At 36.2% G+C, this 15,393-nt stretch overlaps 1 protein-coding gene across 1 annotated transcript in view; it reads right to left on the bottom strand.

Annotated features, from left to right (window-relative positions):
• The window catches only part of NCOA3 (nuclear receptor coactivator 3), a 107,857-nt gene that overhangs the window by 48,841 nt on the left and 43,623 nt on the right, over positions 1-15,393 (bottom strand). The window contains exon 2 of the mRNA XM_081097774.1: positions 5,010-5,091. The gene's annotated coding sequence lies outside the window, so the exon portion shown is untranslated. The remainder of the gene's footprint in view (positions 1-5,009; positions 5,092-15,393) is intronic.

Genomic DNA, 15,393 nt, shown 5'->3' on the forward strand with positions numbered 1-15,393 from the left:
CAGGCGGGGAACGTTGGAGTCCTCCGTCACTGAAGCAAGCAAGCCTCATGTTCACTTCAAGCTGCCTGGCTGCCGGCCGCCATCTTGGCCGGCAGTTAATTTGCATATCACCCTGATTAGCCAATGGGAAGGGTAGCAGACGTACGGCTAATTGCCATGTTTCTCTTTTATTAGATAGGATGGAATTGGGAGAGAGGTATTTAAGTAATGAAAATAGCCACAATTTCCATGATACCTTCACTCCACAAAAAAGGCTTACCAAAAGCCCAATTAAAAACTCTCATACACACAAAAAATTAACCTACTTCCCAGGGCCTTATAGTACTGAATCATCTCTTAAAGTGAAAAGACAGGAGGATTATAGCTGTGCATGGCCAATTTGTCTTTTGAAGTCAAAGTACGTCTCCCTTTACCTTGCACCAAGTCCATGTGATCTGCATATCAATATATTGTAGGGTTGCAGCATCTGAAACCCATACCAACCATTAAAAGGTGTTACCATTATTTTAATTAACAAGTTTGCCTACACAAGAAGAACTCTGCAGTTTTATTCTAGAATTCTTTCTAAATTATCACAATCAAATTTTAAAGAAAATTTTAAAAAGCTAAGGACCAAGACTAAAAGTCATGTAATTCCAATTCTCTTTATGTTACTCTCCAGTAAAATAACTAGCTCTATAAAAATCCTTTTAAACAGAAAAGCAATATACCAGTAGTTGATTTAGAAAAAAATAATAATTTTTATAACTCAGTTTTCTACATTAGGGTCAAATGTTATAGTAGAGGAATGAAAGAAATGCCAAATCACACACTGTGTAATAGGAGTGCTGCTTGAAATATGTTAAGTACATTTTTAGTTGTTATAATTTAAAAACTATAAAAGATAAAAGTCTACAGAAGTGAATTAACTATCCTAAACTGATCTTTGTGAACTCACAAAGTATATTGCCATAGTATGTTTGTGTACTCACATAGTATGAGTTTAATAAATGAAGCTCATTAAAGAATAGTAATACTTAGTTTCATTAATACATGATGGAAAATATATCTTAGGAACATATGTTGACCACGTGTGCACACATGCAGAGTGTTCAAAGTTACTTTAAAATGTTAAAATAAGTAAGGCCCCTGTTATCCTTGATAAATGTCAGCTCATGCACTCGTGCCCAATACACACTATTTTTCACAAAGCAGAGTCCCAGGAAAGGTAATTTTGAATCCATCAGCACCATGTAATGGTTACACATAACAAATCCTATTCAAGGTCAGAAGTTTAGAGGTTTTCAATATCAGCTTCATAATAATGCAGGCTTTATGTTAAATATTTTACAGGTTCAAAAACAATAGTCTTAGTAAAACAGTTTTCAGAAACAAAGACAGAATCATAAGAAAGTAATTATAAGTTTGGCACATGAGAGAGAGGGCCATTTATAATAAACTGAACTATTTGTACAGCAGTTCACTTTTATATAGTTGTGCTGATATTTAGGCCAATTGTATTTCTTAATTAAGTTACAAAATTAAGTACTACAAGAGCTACGTTATTACCAATCTGACCATTTTTATGTGTATATTTTCCAAGTGTAATAAAACTGTCCTTTTTATGAACCCTGACTATGAACTATTTACTGAGATCTCATCGCCATACATTTTCACCAAGAGCAGAAAAATGGTGATTGTAGATTAGTACAGCAATTTAGATATTTGTTGTTCATGTCAAAGATGAATCTTACAACTTTAACAGTTTTCTCTACATATTTTGAAAGAGAAATATCAAAGCAAACCAGCTTAACCTTCAGTCTTTTGTTAAAAGAATCTTTTTGACATGTAACCTCTGCTCAAAAAAATTACCTTTTAAATAACTGTTTGATCTACATTAAATTCAAAATATTTGCCTTTAAAATTATTAATGCATTAATATTTTCCTATATATCATCACAGAACCAGTTACCTCCAATTTTAAATGTATCATTAGTCATCAGTCTTCGTTCCATACATAGAAGGAGACTCTTAAAAGTTTCAAACTGCCCGGCTGGTGTGGCTCAATGGCTGAGTATCAACCTATGAACTAGCAGGTCATGGTTTGATTCCTGGTCAGGTCACATACCCAAATTGTGGGCTCAGTCCCCAGTGGGGTGTGTGCAGGAAGCAGCAGATTAATGATTCTCTCTCATCATTGATGTTTCTATCTCTTTCCCTCTCCCTTCCTCTCTGAAATCAATTTTTAAAAACGTGTGTGTGTGTGGGGGGGGGGGGGGGGGGGTGTTAAGTTTAAAGCCTAAGAAGAAAATAAAAGGGGGGCAAGAAACTAAGTGTGGTCTGATTACCCCAAGTAAAATAACTTTGGCTTTTCCACTTGAAACTGCAGCACTTAAATTAGCCCTAAATAGCAGATCCACCAAAATTATGGCTTTTTTGATAATTTTTTGTAATTACTATCATAAGCTTGAGAACAAAAATTGATTTCTAAACAATTTTGCTGCAAGATACCCATTAAGTATTTCAATGCAGATAGGTCTGGGTATGACTCTGAATTAATTTTTTTTAAGAAATTATTTTCAGCCCTGACCGGTCTGGCTCAGTAGATAGAGCGTCAACCTGCGGACTGAAGGGTCCCGGGTTCGATTCCAGTCGGGGGCATGTACCTTGGTTGCGGGCACATCCCCAGTGAGGGGTGTGCAGGAAGGAGGCAGCTGGTCGATGTTTCTCTCTCATCGATGTTTCTGGCTCTCTATCCCTCTCCCTTCCTCTGTAAAGAATCAATAAAATATATTTTTTTTAAAAAAATTTATTTTCAGCCCTGACCAGTTTGGCTCAGTGGCTAGAGCGTCGGCCTGTGGACTGAAGAGTCCCCAGGTTCGATTCCGGTCAAGGGCATGTACCTCGGTTGCAGGCACATCCCCAGTAGGGGGTGTGCAGGAGGCAGCTGATCGATGTTTCTCTCTCATGGATGTTTCTAACTCTCTATCCCTCTCCCTTCCTCTCTGTAAAAAATCAATAAAATATTTTTTAAAAGAAATTATTTTCAATATAAACTTTCTTGACACTTGAAAAAGATACTGTTGTAGAATTGACATTAACCCTATAATTACAGGATGACTACTATAACAAAGACTGATTTTTAAAAATTGAGGTGAGTTCAATTAACATGTTATTTTTGAAACCCAGGAATGTTTGAGACAGCAAACCTTCTGAAGTCAGTGCCATGAGAAAAGTAACAATATTTTTCCATAAAATTCCTTTATGGCATCATAGAGCTCTTACTATTCCTCAATACATCAGCTATGTTCTTTAACAACTTTACTGAGATCTAATTAACTTACCTTACACTTAAAGTATGTGAGTCAATGGCTGTTATTATATTCAGAGTTGTACAACTGTCACCACAATTTTAGAACATTTTCATTATCCCAAAAAAGAAACCCAGTACTCTTGAGCTGCCTCTCCCCTTATCCTCACAATTCTCCCCCAACCTCACACAATCTCTTCCCTAACCCTACCTTAGGCAGCCACTAACCTACTTTCTGTCTCTATGAATTTACCTATTCTGGACAGTTCATACAAATGGGATCATACAACATCTAGTACTTTGTGACTAGTTTCTTTCACTTAGCCGAATCCTTTCTAGTTCATCCACATTGTAGCATATATCAGTACTTCATTTCTTTTTATTTCTGAATAATACTTCATTGTATAGATATAACATTTTATTTATCCGTTCATCCATTGATAGATATTTAGTTTGTTTCCATTTTTGGGGGGCTATTATGAATGTTACTATGAACATTTATGTACAAGTTTTTATATGACCATGTATATTCTTAAATGAGAAATCATGAGCACTAAAATAATCAAAACATATTTTGATAATATATGCAAAGAAGCCTCCAAAGTTTGCTGGTAAATAGCAAAGAAGCAGGTTCCTTAAAAATAGCTTAAAAAAAAAAACAACTGGCATCCAAATGTGCAGTTTTAACTATGACTAATATGCTGAGGGCTCTAGTGGAAAAAGTGGACAACATGCAAGGACAGATAAGTAATGTTAGCAGAAAGATGGAAACTAAGAAAGAAGTAAACAGGACTATTAGAAATCAAAAACACTAACAGAAATGAAGACTGCCTTTGATGGGCTTATCAGCTGACTAGACACAGCTGAGGGGGGAAAAAAAAGAAAATGAGTTTGAAGATATATCAATATGAACTTCCAAAACTGAAATACTAAGAGAAAAAATTAAAAAAATAATAAAAAAATGTCCAAGAACTGTGACATGATTACAAAAGGTAAAATATATGCATAAGAGGAATACCATTCATATAAAATTCAAGAAAAGGCAACTTTTTCTATACTCATTTTTCTATTCTGATGAACTAATAAAATTTAGGAGTTACATAAAATGTTATATGCCCATACAAGCAATCATAGTCTTCACAATGTAAAAATAGTAAAAATACATGGGGCTGATTCAGATTTTGACTAAATACCATTAAAATATTCACACACGCCTGGCCAGCGTGCCTCAGTGGTTGACGTCAACCTATGAACCAGGAGGTCACAGTTAGATTTCCAATCAGAACATAAGCCCAGGTTGTGGGCTTGATCTACAGTTGGGGGTGTGCAGGAGGCAGCCAATCAATGATTCTTTCTCATCATTGATGTTTCTATCTCTCCATCTCCCTCCCTAAAACCAATTAAGAATATATTTAAAAAGAAAGAAAAAAATGTTCACTCATAAGAACAAGGTGGGTGGGCGGGTAGTGCCGCATATTAAACTGTAAAACACAGTTCCCCTCCTCTCCCAAAAAGTTATGTTTCTGTATACATATATACACATACATATCCACTCATTTCAATACCATGCATTCATTCAATTAATCATTAAAGAGAAAACCATGAAATATAAAACAAGTTTAAGATTAAATCATAAATTAAAGAAGAGAGTAGTATCTTCAGAGGTTGAAATCAGAAAATTACAAAGGATCGAGCCAAAAAAAAAAAAATACTGGATTACCTGGCTAACCAGTCAAATGATGTTCAAGTAGAAGTTTATTTTTATTGGTCTCTGATTCCGCTGTTCAGCAAGTATTTTGATCCTGAAGATTTAAAAAACAAAGTATGTTGAATTTCATTGCCCTTTCTTAGTATTATTGGTCACACACAAATTAACTTTTTCCCTAGACATATGAAACAAAACAAAAAGGGCTATTAAGAGGCCTCTTTGAAGAATTTTAGCTGGTGCCTTATTTTGCCATATATTACTGCTTCTGCTTAAAAACTCAGGGATGGCATATACAATATGTTTTGTCACGGTTTATAAAAATGGATAACACAAAGTGGAATGGAGGAGACCCAGTTTCAAGTCCTGAAATGTGATCAAAACCAGATGGCTAATTTGAACTTGGGACATCCCCACCTGTCCAAAAAGAGTATTTAACAAATAACAATTAAAGACACTTATTAATATCCTGGCAGAAACTAATACTTAAATACCCACAAGACGGATGGACAGACGAATGGGATGGATGGACAGATGGACAGATGGATGGGGTAAGCAAGCAAGAAAGAAAAAAAAAAAACACCTGGATTTTTTCCCCCCACTAGGAAAGGCTGCATTTGAGTCACCAACAGGAAATATTTTTAAATGAAAGACAGGAAAATATAAAAAAAACATGAACATCTAAATGGCAGGCTTTTGCACTAATGTGGAGGTGATTCTAGTGCACAAACAAGTGTCCAGCCAGTGTGGCTCAGTGGTAGAGCTTTGACCCATGAACCAAGAGGTCGCTGGTTCTATTCCTGGTCAGGGCACATGCCCGGGTTGTGGGCTCGGTCCCCAGTGTGGGGCAAACAGGAGGCAGCCAATCAATGATGTTTCTCTCTCATCAATGTCTGTCTCTCTGTCTCTCTCCCTTCCTTTAAAAAAATCAATAAAAACACATTTTTTAAATAAAATCAAAATTCACCATCTTATGAATGGCCAAATTTAACAATAAAGCAACAACAATCTGACTATCACTAACTCTAGTAGTAGCTATATCAAGACAACAACCATAACTAGCCCTAAAGTCAACAGCATGCATGATGGAATTGGCACATCTGTTGGGAAGGGATAGAAGAAGAAAATGAGATATTCGAAGCCATGACAAATTCCCAACCACAATATAGCTATATGATGTGATGGGTCTGTTGTAATTTTGAAACCCAAATTAAAGGTAAGAAAATTAGGGGATGGAAGTGGGAAGCACATCATATGTGGTACACAAAGGAAAAAGAGGAGAATCCAGGTAGTATATCAGTGCCATTCAAATAAAAACAGCTGATATATCTACTAACACATCTATTTATAAGCACAGTATAGTCTCTAAGTTATAATTGAGAAATGACAAAAACAAGCTGGTTCTTGGGATCAATCTCCCTATCCACAATAGTTGTTGGCATAATGGTTCGAACTTCGGAGTCCACCAGATCTAGACTCAACTCTCACGTACTAGCTAGGTACCTCTGAGTCAACTTAAGACTTCTTAGAGACTTAGATTTATCTTAAAATGGGAATTACACCAAAGAAGGCTCTTGTAAAGATAAAGTAGAAATGCTTAAAATTCCTTATTAGTACTTAATACATAAATGCTTAATAAAAGCTATCAGCCAAACAAAAGATTACTTGACATATAAGATTTTCCAAGCACACTGAAATGAAAAATAGGAGAAAACAATCATTCATTTTAGTTTTTAAATGAAATCAATGTGTTATGACTAATTTTTCTGATATCCAATTTAATTAGAGGGAGATGAAAGGAGGGGAAAGGCAAGCCAAACTTCTATAAAGAAAATCCAAGATTTCTGGCCCTGGTTTTAAATCAAGTATCATTTCAGAAATGGTTCTTTTGTTGATGCTCCTTCAATTGAGGGAAGGGGAAAAGTTTTGGGGTGAGCATAAGGCCTACAAAACAAGAGTAGTTGGTAGGAAAAAGAATTTGATTCAGTATATACCTAGTACCGTAATAACCAACCCAGGAAACAAGTACTGCTGCCTAGTGCGGAATGTTGGCCTACATTAACACTAAAGTATTATTGTACAGCTGGTGAGAACTGTTTAAAGGGGTGCTGACCCACCCAATTTGTACCCCATAACCCTCAGGTATCCAAAGAAACACCACCTACAAAATTCTTCACTCCCAGAAGCGTGCAGTGGGGGCTAGAGAGGTCCCCAAATCATAGATCTATGGATCTATGGTTTGCCCCAAGAGCATTACACCAAAGAAGGCTGCAAGAGCTAGGTCTAAAAAGTACATATTCTAGGATCTTGTAAAGTATGGAACTATTAGGAAAACTACATTTAACTTGTCTAGAACCAAGACTCTACAAAGGCAACAGCCCTAAAAAATTTCTTGAAACTGTATTTCTTACTTTTATCAAAAATAGGCTTAATTAATTACTCTTACTTACTCTTTTTTATAATTTAGACTTTAGTCAATCACACATACAAAAATCAAATCACATTGGTACGAAAACTGAATGTCACATCCCAAAGAGGTATCTGAGAAGGTGAGGGGTGGACATTAATTTTCCTACTAGAATTAGCAAAAAGGTTACTGATGAGATCCACATCATCAAAACCTGCATCACTAGAAAGCTAATGGAGGAGGGGGTCAAACTGAGCTTTGTTAGTAGCTGGTCTGAGAAAATGTGCCTTGAGGCCAAAACAAAGACTTAAACTGAGGGAGGGGAGTTGACAGAAGAAAATCCAAACTATAAGGTGCTAATGCTTGGAAACAGAAATAGACAAAAAGAAGCCACTGAGTATTATAAACATGTCTTTCTTTTGCTGTTGAACATGGAAGGAGGCAAGGACTCTACTATTAATCATATTAAACGCATTGTTCTTTCCATGCTGCTACGGGCAATGCTCCTAGAGACCCCCTCCGCAGTCCCCTATAATCATAGAGATGGGGAAATCACGTCTTTGGGGAAAGCCAGCTGTTGCCCACTCATCTTCAAAGCACTACAGAATAAGTTTCTGCACCAATTAAATTTCAGGTAAACGGTTACCTAATATTGGTGTAAATTAAATTTAACATTCTTTTGCAGTTGAGATTATTCGTCAAGCGATAAATATATCCTTTGTTAAAACCATAACAACATTTTTAACTTGCAACTACAACCAATTTGAAGCTATACTAAAAACAGATGTTAATAATCACATGAAAATTTGGTATTATATGGAAAGGTATCACTTTTTTGAAACTAAATAAACTCAACTCAGTAAAAAGATTTTTTTTTTAATATTTATGACTTAATTCCATTAAAGACAGTGTGATGACAAACCTTCTTAAATGCCATAATATTTTTCACAAGGGGGGCAGGAATTATTTCAAATTACAGCATATGCATGTCTAATAAAGCAAGGACAGGGTCAAAAAAACTGAAATGTATTACCACTTATCATATGGTATATATTAAAAGAATCAAGCTGATTTATAATAATTTACTCTAGTCATGTAATAAATTATAATAAACATTTAGTCCTATCTGGAGTCCACCTGAAAATTTAACTGACGCAGTAAAACAGAAACCTTGGTTTCAGAAAAGTCCTGCTTCTTGAAGTAACCTTGCATGAGACATTTAATTCAATTAAATGTTTGCTGTGTACCTATTAAATGCCAGATACTGCAGTGGCACTCAGAGTTATAAGCAAAATATGGTTCTTGCCATTAATTAGGAAAGCAGCAGGTATAAATAGCCACTATACTTCCCGAAATGAAAACTATGTTCATTCATTAAGCATTTGCTGAGCATGTACATGCTACACACTGTACCAGACACCAGGGATATAAGAACCAGAAGTTGAAGACAGAGTCCAATAATAATATTAAAGGAGGGAAGGGAGAACTGGATTGCTGTGTAACTTTACTGTAAAGAACTATTTAAATGTGAATGCAAGACAAATCCAAAACCATTTACCTCAACATAAAAGAGAGAATTATTGATAATATTTAAATGTACAGATAATTTCTGTAATTATTTTCCATAGTTATCATAACCAAAATGTCATTTGAATTTCTTTATAATGAAATGCAAAGAAGAAAGTAATTCTTATAAAAATGTTAGCCAAGTGTGTAAAGATTACATGAGACATAGAAAACATTAATGGGGTATATATAACGAACATCTGCTGAAATGAGAGCTATTTTAACTCAACATATTCAGGAAATATGCTTACACAACGACACTATCCACTGATGAACAATGGCAGTAAGTGTAACCATTCTGCATTTTTAAAATTACCTTGAGATTAAGGAGAAAAGTAAAAAATCGGTTGGAGGACCAGTTTATTAACAGGCCCCACATCTTTGGCTGAGTTGTAGTTAGTAATGACATGGTTACTAAAACAGGCATGCAAGCAAGCTGCTTGCTGGTGCTTGTTCAGATTTCCCTCTCCCCCCCCTCTTGGAAAAACTGCATGCCGTGCTGCACGATCACACAAAATAAATACAGGAAGCCTGGGTGGGGAGGTGAGCAAAGCTCTGGGCTCCACCAGTGGAAGGCGTTCCACAAGAATTGCTACAGGGTCAAAAGTTTACAGTGGTTTCAATTTCACCTTTTAGCAGCCAATCAGGAAACAGAGACTGCTCGCTGACCCCTCAGGCTGCAAATGAACATTAACTCATTGGCTACCAGGTTTGTATATATTCCTTTTCAGGGAAGGCTTTTCCTTTTTCTTTCTTTTATTTGGGGAGGCAGGGAAGGTGGGGATGGAAGGCAAAACACATTTTAAGTTCAAGGTGACAAGACCATGTATATTAAACAGGCATTTGAGGGGAAAAATAATTGAGTAGTTATCATCTTTCTCCTTGAAATCAGTTTCTTTATCCTGTAGTAGCTAACAAACCAACCATTAATGCTAATATCAAGACAGTGAATTTCGGTAGGTTAAAGTGGCAGATGTATTTCCATGATATTCTAAGAACAATTTAAAATATAATAAAAGATAATGGCTGGTTGTGTTTCTAGTAAATACTTAAAAACAACTCAAAAAATGATGACACTTAAAGTATTTATCTACACTCCAATTTTTTATTTGCACAGATCCCCCCTCCCCCATCTCCTTTCCAAAACATTAATATATAACAGGCAACATGTCTACCAAAATGCAGATACAGCTTCTAAGGTTTAAGCTTTCTTTTCCTGTATTCTCTCCAAACACCAGTACCCAGGAATGACCCCCGCCACCATACATTAAACTCAAGAGTGAACCTTTGGAAACAGACACAACTGCTCTCTAATTTTTTTAATGTAAATTTCTTCCAAATGCAGAAAACCTCAGTAAACTAATCCATTACTCTTTTCAACATTCTATACTTAACACTGAGCAAGGTTAAAATGAAGATCTATACACACCTTAACTATACTACATTTAAAAACTGAATTTCTTTACATGATAAAGTGAAATATCTGTATTAACTACCCAAAACAATCAGTTAAATCCTCAATAAGCAGACATGTGAACTTGTAGTTAGCATTATTTCTCATTAATACAATTAGCAGGCTTATTTAAATTTAAGGTTATATTTAGAAGCTGCTGTAGGCACTACCACTGCCTAAGAAAATTACTTCATGTAAGAAATTCATTTTCTTATCCAAATCAGCAAAGTAAGACACCACAGTTATTCTGAACACCCAAAGATAATCTTTAAACAAAACTGCCTTACTTAACAACTGCTAAAGGATCCCCAAATAAATTCACAGTGTATAAAGTTTATATAGCAATTTAATGTCAGTTGTTAAGACAGTAAATTAAAAAACTTGATGCTGACATAGGTGTGTGGTTGTTTTTTTAATTTAGCATTAAAACAAGTAATTTTCTGGTTTAAAAAAAAAACCAACCTCCCAAACTGTCATGATTTAAGTTTATGCATATGTGTTAACAAAAGTCTATACTTTTAAAATCTAGGTTTCTTAAGCATGGCTTGCAGAAGCTTTTTTAATATAATACATTAAATTAGAGAAGTCATCTCTATATCTTCTTTTTACAAGATGGCCTCATTCTGAAAGAAAATGGATGCAATAAAATTTTTTATCAAGTCAGCATGTTAGCAAGAAGCTTTTTTGTGTGTCCTGAATTTGATTAATACAAGCCAAGGTCACTTCCTGAAAGATGCCTACCATTGCAGCTGCAGGCAAACTAGACTCCAGCATAAGGCTGGGGGAAGGGAATGGGTGATGGCATTTATTAACACTGAGATAGGCTTCCATCTCCACCAGCAATATATAAAAAGGGGAGAACAGGAAGATCCCAGAATTCCTGGCATATAAAGATTAAAAAATTTCCCCTCCTTAATATTTAAGGAATTTAACTCAGTATAATACTCATGTCAAAATTCCGTCAAAGATATCTTCACTGCTACAATACATTAAAACATTTTACTTTATACAAATCATCTAATACCAGACACTATACAATTCAGCACAATACGACCTGTACTTGCTATGCAAAATGCCTACAAAGGCAAATACAGGCCCTTGAAGAAAACAGAATCAGATTCAATTTCTCTCAGCTAATGCCCAGGGTGGCGTAAAAGTCATGAAAGTAGAAATCCAAGCCTATATTGCAAAATATTTGCGAAAGTTTTGTACCGAACACCAAAAAAATTAAGATAACCTAGGAATAAACTTAGCTACGGAGGTAAAAGACCTGTACTTGGAAAACTACAGGACATTAAAAAAAAAAAGATAAAGGAAGACATAAACAAATGGAAGAACATACCATGTTCATGGATTGGTAGAATCAGTATCATTAAAATGTCCATACTACCCAAAGCAATCTACAGATTCAATGCAATCCCCATTAAAATACCAAAGGTATATTTCAAAAATCTAGAACAAACTCTCCAAAACTTCATCTGGAATAAAAAAAGACCCCGAATAGCCACAGCAATCCTGAGAAAGAAGAACAAAGTTTGAGGGATCACAATACCAGATATCAAGCTATATTACCAAGCCACGGTTCTCAAAACTGCCTGGTACTGGCACAAGAACAGACATATAATGACCAATGGAACAGATCAGAGAACCCAGAAATCGACCCAAGCCATTATGCTCAATTACTGTTTGACAAAGGAGGCAAGAGCATAAAATGGAGTCAAGACAGTCTCTTCAATAAATGGTGCTGGGAAATTTGGTCAGATACATGCAAAAAAATGAAACTAGATCACCAACTTACACCATACACAAAAACAAACTCAAAATGGCTAAAGGACTTAAATGTAAGACGAGAAACCTTAAAAATCCTACAAGACTCCATAGGCAGCAAAACAGCAGACATATGTCGTAGCAATATCTTTACAGACACAGCTCCTAGGGCAGTGATGGCAAACCTTTTGAGCTCAGCGTGCCAGCATTTTGAAAAACCCTAACTTAACTCTGGTGCCGTGTCACATACAGAAATTTTTTGATATGTGCAACCATAAGTAAAACAAATATTTATATTTTTGAAATTTATTTTATATATTTAAATGCCATTTAACAAAGGAAAATCAACCAAAAAAATGAGTTCGCGTGTCACCTGACACACGTGTCATAGGTTCGCCATCACTGTCCTAGGGCAATGGAGACTAATAAACAAATGGAAATACATCAAAATAAAAAGCTTCTGTACAGCAAAAAAAAAAAAAAAAAAATCAACAAAACAACAAGAAAGCCCACTGCGTGGGAGAACATATTTGCCAATGATATTTCAGATAAGGGTTTAATCTCCAAAATTTACAGAGAACTCATACAATTAACTAAAGGAAGATAAACAATCCAATCAAAAACTGGGCAAAGGATCTAAATAGACACTTTTCAAAAGAGACATACAGACATATGAAAACATGCTCAAGTCCAAGAGATGCAAATCAAAACGACAATGCGGTACCATCTCACACCTGTCAGAATGGCTATCATCAACAAACAAGCGCTGGCGAGGATATGGAGAAAAAGGAACCCTCCTGCACTGCTGGTGGGAATGCAGATTGGTGCAGCCACTGTGGAAGACAGTATGGAGTTTCCTCAAAAAGTTAAAAATGGCCGAAACCAGTTTGGCTCAGTGGATAGAGCGTCGGCTTGCGGACTCAGGGGTCCCAGGTTCGATTCCGGTCGGGGGCATGTACCTGGGTTGTGGGCACATCCCCAGTGGGAGATGGGCAGGGGGGCAGCTGATCGATGTTTCTCTCTCATCGATGTTTCTAACTATCTCTCTCCCTTCCTCTCTGTAAAAAATCAATAAAATATATTTTAAAAAAAAAGTTAAAAATGGCCCTAACCGTTTTGGCTCAATGGATAGAGCGTTGGCCTGCAGACTGAAGGGTCCCAGGTTTGATTCCGGTCAAGGGCATGTACCTTGGTTGCAGGCACATCCCCAGTAGGGGGTGTGCAGGAGGCAGCTGATTGATGTTTCTCTCTCATCAATGTTTCTAACTCTCTATCCCTCTCCCTTCCTCTCTGTAAAAAACCAATAAAATATTTTTTTTAATTTTTTTTAAAGTTAAAAATGGAACTCCCATTTGACCCAGTAATCCCACTTCTAGGACTATATCCCTAGAATCCAGAAACACCAATCAGAAAAGATATATGCACCCCTATGTTCATAGCAGCACAATTTACCATAGCTAAGATTTGGAAACAACCTAAGTGCCCATCAGCAGATGAATGGATTAAAAAACTGTGGTACATCTACACAATGGAATACTATGCCACTACAAAAAGAAAAAAGGAACTTTTACCATTTCCAGCATGGATGGAACTGGAGAGCACTATGCTAAGCGAAATAAGCCAGTTGGAGAAAGATAAATATCACATGATCTCACTCATATGTGGGATATAATGATCAACATAATGTGATGAACAAGAATAGGCCCAGAAACAAATGGCAGGGGTTAAGAGGTGTTAGAGAGCAACCAAAGGACTTGTATGCATGCATATTAGCATAACCAATGGACACAGACACTGGGGCAGTGAGGGCTTCTCTGGGTGGGAATGGCTGGGGGGGAGGGAGGGTCAACTGGGGAAAAGGAGACATATGTAAAACTTTAGACAATAAAAATATATATATAAAAAAAAGTTTGGTACTGAAATTTAATTTTCCTCTCACCAACATTAATATAAATATGCTTTGTCTCAAAAAAAACCCAACAAACAATCATCAAAATAGACATTATCAGTAAGCAACACAAACCATCTCCCTGAAAAATTAATAACAGCAAGCTATTCTTAAACCATGATGTTCCATTTGGCACAGTGGTTAGAGTGTTGGCCAACGAATTAAAGGGTCTCAGACTCGATTCCCATCAAGGACACCTACCTCAGTTGCAGGTTCGATCCTGGCCCTGATTGGGGAGTGTGTGGGAGGCAACCAATCAATGTGTCTCACATTGATGTTTCTCTCTCTCTCTTCTCTCTCTTCTCTCTCTTCTCTCTCTTCTCTCTCTTCTCTCTCTTCTCTCTCTCTCTCTCTCTCTCTCTCTCTCTCCCCCCCCCCCCTCTTGCTTCCACTCTCTCTAAAAATCAATGGAAAAAATATCCTGGGGTAAGGATTTAAAAAAAAAAAAGATTTAATTGAACAGTTGCTAGATGCAGCTAGGAAACCATACTGAGTCTCTGACCTGTCCTCCTTGTGGTTCTATTTATATTTCAACTAATTGGCTAAAATATTAGGTAGAACCAGAAAATCTGTATGCTCTTTATAATTTTCTATATGTAACCTTAGATAAATTAGATTGACTTTGTGTGCCTCATTTTTTCCTATCTACCAGATCAGAGTTATTCTTAAACCATGATATTCCACAAAAATATGGAATCAGCAAAGCACCTCTGTGTTTTTAACAGTTGTTTAATAACACAAAACCAGGCCTTTTTTGCCTGGCTGGTGTGGCTCAATGGTTGAGTGTCAAGCTATGAACCATTCCCGGTCAGGACACATGCCCAGGTTGTAGACTCAATCCCCAGTGGGGAGGGCGTGTAAGAGGCAGCCGATCAATGATTCTCTCTCATCTTTGATATTTCTATCTCTCTCTCCCTCCCTCTCCCTTCCCCTCTGAAATAAATAATATATATATATATTAAATAGGCCTTTCTTTTTAAATTGTCATATTTCTATTTTCTACATAAATTCAGAATATAATTTGTCCCTCCCTTATGCTCCCACCTTTTTATTGTGATTGAAGTTTGAAGGTTCAATTACTTCAACAAAAACAAACAAAACTGGATACTGGATGCTCACGTTTGAAGTCTTTTACCTTTCAATGAATTGCAGGAAAGGACTATATTTAATGGGCACACAGCTTTCTGTATATGTCAAGGGCTTTTTAAAAAATCATTTTAGGAAATGAAAGGATACCAAGTAGAAAGTACTGTGAGAA

This window comes from Myotis nattereri (assembly GCF_964212035.1).
Source record: "Myotis nattereri genome assembly, chromosome: 8".
Lineage (NCBI taxonomy): Eukaryota > Metazoa > Chordata > Mammalia > Chiroptera > Vespertilionidae > Myotis > Myotis nattereri.